The sequence below is a fragment of the Dermacentor silvarum genome, chromosome 3 (genome assembly GCF_013339745.2).
Source record: "Dermacentor silvarum isolate Dsil-2018 chromosome 3, BIME_Dsil_1.4, whole genome shotgun sequence".
NCBI lineage: Eukaryota > Metazoa > Arthropoda > Arachnida > Ixodida > Ixodidae > Dermacentor > Dermacentor silvarum.
The window spans coordinates 52,741,793-52,751,126 of record NC_051156.1 but is presented as its reverse complement, the minus strand read 5'-3'; positions in this window follow the sequence as shown (position 1 = coordinate 52,751,126).

The window sequence follows — 9,334 nt, the reverse complement described above, 5'->3', positions numbered from 1 at the left end:
GAAATCCTCGATGTGGGAGACTACTCGTGGAACGTCGGTGATGTCAACTTCACGGAGGAAGAGCCTGAAATCCCGGTGAAGTGTGCGTGCATGTCTACATTGTCTTAGCATATATGCTAGTGAACCGTATAGTTCACAAGTATTGTGTGCGCAGCACGAAGTGCTCGTGTAGGTAGAGTATACAGGGTGTCCCAGCTATCACGCAGCACGATTTAAAAAAAGAGGAACGGCGTTACGCGAAGCAAACCTAGAGCGTATTGTTTGCAGTACAGTAGAGTAGCCGCCAGTAATTTTTTCGTTACTGAGATTTAATTAGCTAATTGTAATTAATTATCTAACTCCAGAAGTACTGTCGTAATTATAAAACTGTCAATGAGAAAATTGTAGAGCAACATAAAAAGCTCCCGATACAGCTTTCTGTTGCTCAATACGTGCTACATAAATGTGTTTTTCCGAGTGTGAAAGGTGCCCGCGAGTGCACGCAAAGTGCCTCGAGCGGTTGTCGCAGACAGTATTGCGTGCATTTGCGGGCATCTTTCACGCTCGGAAAAACACTTATGTAGCACGTACTGAGCAATAGAAAGCTGTATCGCGAGTTTTTCATGTTGCTCTACAATCTTCTCATTGACACTTTGATAATTAGAAGAGTACTTCTTGGGTTAGATAATTAATTACAATTAGGTAATTAAATATCAGTAACGAACAATTTACTGGCGGCTACTCCACTGCACTGGAAACAATACGCACTAGGTTTGCTTCGCGTAACGCCTTTCCTGTTTTTTTAAATCGTGCTGCGTGATAGCTGGGACACCCTGTATATACACATATGCAGGGTGTTTGACTTAACTTAGGCCAAACTTTAAAAATATTCAGATGCTACGTAGCTAGACAGAACCAAGGTAATGTTGTTCGCCATCGCTTGCAGATACTCAGAGTAGTGTTTGCATTCCACCTAATTACAAAATTCAACTTCTATATATTGTAACTAAATGAAAAGTGTCAATGGGAAAATTGTAGAGCAACATGAGAAACTCCCGGTAAAGCTTTCTGTTGCTCAATACGTGCTACATAAAAGTGTTTTTCCGAGCGTAAAATATGCCCGCAAATGCACGCAAAGTGCCTCGAGTGGTTTCGCGCGGCAATATTGCGTGCATTTGCGGGCATCTTTCACGCTCGGAGAAACACTTTCGAAGAGCTGCAGTATGACATTCGGGAATAAGATTTTACTTGCTTGAATAAGTAAGATTTTACAAATGCTTTTATTAGGCTACAGAGATGAAATATTTATTATTCGTGGCGCATCACAAGCTTCCTGCTTCAACGAAATATAGATACCGTGACCCACACAGTACAACAAGGAGACTATGGGAACAACAACTACTAGCCTTGTATAAAGTGTTAAACTAGGGAGATGATGTGTGTTCAGTAATTATTGTCGAAACACGTCATTTCCTTAGGTATTTCAAGCTTTTATAGTGAAGCTCTTAAGAGTTAGGTTGCCCAGGATCGTGTCCGCGTGTAGAAAAAAACTATTATCATCAGCATTGACTCGTGCATCGTCGTCTTCTTACTAAGCTGGCTTGTTGGTGCCCCTCGGTTTGCGCTTGTGCCGTTGGATGCCGTGCGGAGCACGAGCGCGTGACAGCACAGCATCTAACGAGACACGTAGAACAACAAAACAACGCATAAAACAACAATTTCGGTTCCATGTGCGTGGTGGTTTGGCTACATGTGCGTGGCGGCTTTCCGCCCATTCTACCTTTGCACAAGTGTCAAAACGTGCTTTAGAATCGCGATGCGACGGGCGCTCGTTTAACCGCATCTTCCAGGATCCTGACGATGTTGTGCAGTGTGCCGCGGCTATGAACGCTGTGGCTCATACGCTAGTCTATGACGATGGGGCGTACTTGGCACAGGAAACGCACTACTTGGCCATCGCGCCGGGCGAAAACAAGACGCTGATGTCCTTCCTCTTTGAAGAACATGCCGAAGACGCTCAATGTAGTCAATAATGATAATATATAAATTCAGTATAGCTATAGTCACTGAAGCAGACCCACCATGGTCACAGCTTGGCTGGCTTCCATCTTCACAGCAGTGGAAGGGCTCTCAATTTTTTGTACATGTCATTAATAAAATGAACCCTATATCCCCAAAATGTGGAATCGCTACCAATTATGTTCCATCGAGAGCAGAGATAAAGCTTTTGAGGCGTCTCATTTAACGATTCTATATGGGGTAAAAATGAGGGTTCAACAATTTTTATTTAATCCGCATTTGTCATAGACATTTCGAAATTGGCCTGCCTGTTGCCCTTAAAAAAAACCACATTGCCTCAATATACAGACTTCGTGAGTGGTTTGTTTTTTTAATAAAGCCGAAGAAAAGCGGCGTATAACGTATTTGGAGCAGTTCTGGTCGCATTAACAGCTTTGGTGTAAAGAAACACATATCATCCGGTCAATGTTAGGCCCTTCATTCACTCACCAACACAAATATTTGTTGGGGGTCCTAAAGACTAAAACACTGGAATATTTTATTATAACGGAGTAACAGCGCGAACAGAGTGCGATAGTTTAAGAAGGTATGGCACAGTATTTGCTACCAACCTAAGAATTTTGACTGCGGTCACGGGCCAGTTGAAGTGCATAAAGCGATGTAAGCGAGAAAAATAACCAGGAAGGTTAATAAGTACAACACATGAGCCTCCACAAATGTTGTCAATCATTATTAAGATCTAGTCCCGTATTCGGGCTGCCTTGTTTTGTCATAATATTAACCAAATAGCTAAAATGTGCATCTAACTACTAGTGTTACTGCACGTACTTTGCGCTAGCTGCCACTGCTATTGCCTCTAAGTACACTTGAAACGGTCATTCTTTTCTCTTGCAAGATATGCAGGTTGGCGATATTTCAGTGAATACCTACTGCGCAGTAACTTTGCAGTGGTTCACTCTTGGTACCTTCTATCAGTCGTTTTAGCACCCCGCGACATAGCTGTAAAGACAGGCTGACATATTTCAGGCTGTATTAAATAATACACATGCTTTAATGGCAATGTTCATACTACACGCCAAAATATGCGCGGAGAAACACTTAGTAATTAATTTGTAATATTTTGGCGCCTAGCCAGGGCGCTTTGAAATAAATAGCAGAAAACACGGTCGAGTTCCAAGATCGCGTTAAGCCGTTGAAGTCAAGTCTTGCCTTGACCGTAACCAGGCCGTCTTTGCAGTACACTGGATGACGGTCGCCGAGGGACACCATCCGCGGTCATCGGTGGCCGTGAGCTACGATGGCCGGGACCTCTACTACGCAGGGCGTGCCGACCGCGGTGACGCTTGGACGGCATGCCTTGTGCTCCAGAAAGATAGGTACGCAGTGATCACCGGATCAGTTTCTATAGTTATGGACCAGAGTAGAGGCGTGATTAGTTTCTCAGCGAACATATGTTTATGAGGCAATTGATGCCAAAGGTTTTTAGTTGTGCGCTGTCTGCAAGAAGAGAATGTCATCGTCATGGCGATGACCGAAATAAATACAAATGCTTGAATTCGAAGGCATCACCACTGATAACGGGATCGACGTGTGTAACATAGAAGAGTGTGGGTGTAGGCCAGTTGGTGATTCATGATTTGGGAAGTTACCGCAGCGACTCCTCAAAGCCGAGATTCGCAACGTCATTTTCTGTTCCTTAACTTCACATCAGTGTAATCATCCGTGTGGAGCCAGTGGAGCCTGTGGTTTAATGGTGCTTAGGAAGTGTAGCTATTGAAGTTTATGCAGAACTGCGCAAATGTTTTTTACAAATATCTCGAACGCTATTTCCTGCAGTGAGTGGTTGCTCTCATTGTTGAATATTTGGTCGGCAATACTTGTGCGTACTTTTAGCAAACTTCCGTCGTCGACACAGACAGCGATGAACACTCTGCTAGGTCATCCTAAAGGGACGATAAAGAAACGCTCACCAGTTTAAACTGATAAAGCCGCATTCCACAAATACTTTTAAATTTATTTTAAGTGCATTGATATTTGAAATTTTAAAATTTGACTTTTGAATGTTTTAGACAATTTGAAATTTGAAATTTTGCGCTGAAAGCTCAGCGCTTCTACGTCCAAAGTTATAGATTTCAAAGTATGTTTTGCATATTAGGGCCATTGGTGCACAGTAAAGGTTCTCAAATCTCACTCTGTTCAATTCAATTTTATTTTCTAACATGTATGCTTATGTTGGTGGTCTCCTTGGCAAGAAAGCTGTGTCAAACAGCTTGACGAGGCGAAAGAGCTACTGGAAGGCTACAGGACAAAAGGAATAACAAAATGTGGTGGTGACGTTAGTAATATGATATAAGCAAGATGGAGTCATCGCTATCAAATTTGTCCACAGTCAAACAACCAGGTTACAATCAAGGGAAATAATTCTGCATACCGCGTGAACAAAATATGGAAAAATTTTACAATGACATGATCAAGTCAAAATCTACACGTTAGACAAAGAACGAATAGAGAATAGAAAGATCACTTTTCATAAATTGTACCAAGAAGTATACACTTTTCACTTGATAATCACGAATGAGAACATAGTCGTTAGGAAGTTTAAATTCTTTGTCAAGAAACACATTTTGAAGGTTAGAAGCTGATAGTGCAGTAAATGTTAGGGTGGCTGTTAAGTTTGTTCAGTAGAGTGGGTACTTAACAAACAAGTGACTGGTAAAATAATTAGTGCGATGAGGAACAATGCATCATTTTTCTGGTCTCCGAGTATTTACGTTGAGGGGACGTTCTGGTAACTGTGAAACGCTTTTGAAAAACTCCTGGAAAGTTTTATTAAAAAAGAGGACTGCATGTGATAGGCGATATGCGTGCAGGTGTTGTAGTGTAATAACCCTGTGCAGTTGATATAATTCCTTCCTATGATGTAGGTACGGTACATTGTTGTCGCAACGAATGTCGTTTTTTTCAAGAAGTAACCTGTTAATATTTTATTTCGTGATTGTTGACCACACCAGTGTCCAGCAGTTCAAATAGGATCCGAAAATTGACTGAAACATTTGAAGCTTAACTTTAGTGACAAAGTGCCTACACCGATAAAGTGCGCCAGCGCCTTTCGACGAATTTTTCGATAGCTAATAAACGTGTTGCTCCTACGTCATCTGATTTGAAGGTATTACGCTCAGAACTTCATGTTAAGTAGCCATTTAAATATTTGCGCGCGCTGAGTTAGCGTTCCCGTGACAGTATTCCTGAACACCGAATTTGAACACTTTCTTTTGGGCTCACCGACTAAGGAAATGGAAGCTTGAAACCGTTGCCATAAGATCAAATCTTCAGTTCGTCGGGTTCATTAGTGGTGTGATTTAATACAGTAAGCTTTCATACTTTGAAAGTACCGCCCATCCAAAAAAAGAAAAGAAAAACAAAACAAAAACTAAAGCGCCCGTCTGCCATTGCCCACGATGGATATGACTTTTTTAGTCTTGCTGTAGGGTGTGGATTTTTTTAATCGTGATTACGCTTTATTTGCGACATTCATTTGCTACGGCGAGGACACCTCCAATCTACAGCTTGGGCCGGTAATTTTCGCCAAGGAGTAAAACTATTCAGGTGCTCATAGAAGAACGCAATTAAGAGCATATTCACAGTCACCTTATGGAGCTATTCGCAAAATTCTTCAGGTTATATACTAAGTTGCCTGATTAGTTACGATTATTTAATCGTTTCTGCGCGTCATACATCGAAACAAACTTCCAATGAGAAAATTGTAGGGCGTTTTAGGAAGCGTCCGACGCGGCAGTATCTAAATTCATGCATGCCCCGCGTCAAAGAGGACGCCCGCGAAATATAAAAATGCCCAAGTGGCTACGAGTCAGCGCGCATAGATCGCGATGCTTTCACACGTGTCACGCATGAACGGAAAGCGCATTTAGTCTAGCGCGCTGCCACTTAACAAATCGACAGGGCAGGGATCGAGACGTTAACTCCAGAACTAACGCCAGTGACCTGTGCTTGTTGCATTGCTGCAAGCAACGGGTACCAGCCGCTTTTGATATCGAAAACAAAACGAACAAACTGAAATCGTCGCAACCCTGTCACAATCTCTGTGACAGCGCCCCTGACTAAACGCGCTGTTCATTCACATGCGGCACGGTTTAAAAAACCTCAATCTCTGCGCGCAAGCGCCCAACAAGGTGTGAACTTTTTCGTATTTCGCAGGCTTACTCTATGGCGCCAAAAATTTAATTACGTAATAAGCACGAATTTCAATACCGCTGCGTCGGACGTTTCTTAGATCTCTCTGAAATTTCCTGACTGGAAGAATTTCTCTAGCTTTAGGACTTGTGGAGCTAAATATTTAACCTTGAGTAATTATGGAAAAAAAGAGAATGCATAAACTGTGCAATTTGCTCCATAGAGTGCCTGAGAACTTACGTTTAGTCGCGTCTTTCTCTCGCGCAGCAAAATATTTTTAAACTTTCTATCAGCTGCCTGTTATTACGAACTCAGCCCGCAATAATACGATGCCGCTACGATAACGGCGGCGCTTCTGGAAGCCACAACTCCGAGTTTATACGCAGGCCGACTTGCGTGTCGAGCCTCAGCTCAGGGAAAGTGCGGAGCGGGTACTTCCAGTACTTGCTGGAAACCGAAGGCTTGGTGTTGTCCTGGCAGCCGGCGGGCCATCACGGCGCCATCCCGGACAGTGCAGTCAGGGCAGACCCGGATGCTTCGGGAGACGTCATCGTCTTCGCCAGGCAGCTCAAGTACGATGACCAAGGGTGCGTATTGCCAGAGCGTCTCCTTTCTGCACGCCACTCTGATTTGGATTTATCCTTTCTGCAATACTCGAAAATATAAACGATAAAGATAGCATTAAGACAGCGACTGTACCACATTTGCTTTGACGGGAATCAAAGGAGCTGAAAATGAAAAAGTGTTATTGCATCTGAAGAAAAGTTTAGGAGAGAAGGAAACAAAATGACGAAAAAAAATGTCAGCTGATTCAATGAACTTTTTGAAATCTATGTTAAGCGAAGCTTTCTTGTATCATTTCATTTAAATCCTAGAGACATGATGCATGCAATTGTTATTTATTTCCAACTTGCGTAATTGTATAACCGTTTCCTTAATGCAAACACAACTTCATAGGGCCTCGTAGTACGCTACATAGAGGAGACAAGAAAAAATTGGCTGCGGCTTAACTCAGTTATGCCTGAGTGTGGGTAGCGAGAGGTACGGTTAATGTTATTGTTTAGCTTGGTTCTCTCTACGGTTGCATCTTTATCGTTTAGCTTCGTACCTCTGAGTGTTTAGGTTTGGTTGTTACCTCTCGTTAAGTTATGGTTACATGAAACACTAGACATTTTTAAAGTGTAACGCATTTATTTGCATTTATTTTAAAAGTCTTCATCTTGTTGTTTCTCGGGAGGATAAGGGGTTGCCGTCCAGTGACTTGGAACACGTTTCGGGTGCTATACCATCTAAATCCACTCGCCTGGCCGCTTCGTACTAATGACGCTTCTCGAGGCATGCGGCTCGTTCTTCCTCCGTCTCCTCGGCTCGCTGCCTCCTCTTGGTTTCGTTCCGACGACGAAGCCTGGCTTCTTCCAGTCTCTCCGACTCACTTTCCAAATCTGCCGATGAATCCCACCGAGCCGCACATTCTATATATACGATGCAATGCCGGCTCCTCTGTTGCAACGCGGTTTCACGGGCTCCTCCTCTGACGTCATGCCAGATGCAAGCGGCGAACGTTTGCAACACAACTGCGACGGCGGCGGCGCGTCGCCGCGCCGTGGCAACTCGAGCAGACGACGCCAGATGGCGCGGTGAGTGGCGCTGCCAATTCACCAAGGATTGAAGCAAGGATGCCGTCTGCCACCATTGTTGTTCACGCTTTACGTCAAGGGCACAGAAAGACGACTGGAAAACAGCGAATTAGGTTTTGATTTATCCTACATGCGTAATGGACAAATGGTGCAACAGAAGGTCCCTGGATTGATGTACGCAGACGACATTGTGCTACTAGCGGACAATAAAAAAGATTTACAGATACTTGCGAATATCTGTGGGAACGCAGCGACAAATCTAGGCCTTAAGTTTAGCACAGAGAAATCAGGGATTATGATCTTTAATGAACACACGAGTAACTTCGTGGTGTCAATTCAACAGCAAGTAATACCCATAGTGAAGCAATATAAGTACCTCGGCGTACACATAAACGAAGGAAAGAATTACTCAAGCACCCACCAAGATAATCTGAAAATAAAGGGGAAGCGGAATGCAGCATTAATGAAACACAGAGCACTGTGGGGCCACAATAAGTATGAGGTGGTGCGTGGAATCTGGAAAGGAGTAATGGTGCCAGCGCTAACATTCGCAAATGCCATTATATGCTTAAAATCGGATATATTGGCGGGTTTAGAAGTTAACCAAAGATCAGTAGGCCGGTTGGCATTGGGAGCACACGGTAATACGACAAATGAGGCAGTGCATGGAGACATGGCTTGGGCCTCTTTTGAAGTCAGAGAAGCACAAAGCAAAATTAGTTTTGAAGAAAGGCTCAGGAACATGGATGAAAATAAATGGGCGGCTAAAGTGCACAAGTATCTCTACATGAAAAGCGTGGACACAGAATGGAGGAAGAGGTCAAGGAAGTTGGCAACCAAGTGCAGGATAATCGAAACTGTAAATAGACAACCAGGGGTCATCAGAAAGAAAGTGAGAGAAATGGAGACCGTGAATTGGATGCAAAGAATGGAAACGAAAAGGACAATGGAGATTTACAAGAATGAGAAGAAAGAAACTAGAAAGGAAAATCTGTACGATAACACAAAGGGCAGTGCCTTGCTATTTGAGGCTCGAGCCGGTTGCCTAAGGACGAAAACATATCGGAACAAATATTTGGAACTAGATGAGACATGTGTATGCTGCAGTAAAGATTCAGAGACCACTCAGCACATCCTAATGGAATGCGACGGGATCCACCCAGCGAGAACCGTAGGTAACGTGCAACTCCCAGAAGCGCTTGGGTTTAAAGTGGACGGAAACAAACAGATCAGCCGTAGAGATCAGCAAGAGACGATTAGAGTACTGGTGGAAAAAAAGCAGGGAAAAGATGGATACGACCTGATCTCTTAAAATCATAGGGAACGGTACAAGCTAAATTTTTGAAAAAGGTATACAAAAATGCGAGATAAAGAACATGTGTAGTATACCTGATTAAATCAAGCAGGCTAGGTGACTATTTGTCGCCACCCCGTTTCAAAGGGGATGCCAATAAATCATCATCATCATCACCAGCTGCGGCGGTTACTAGGCAACGGCTGAGCTCGCG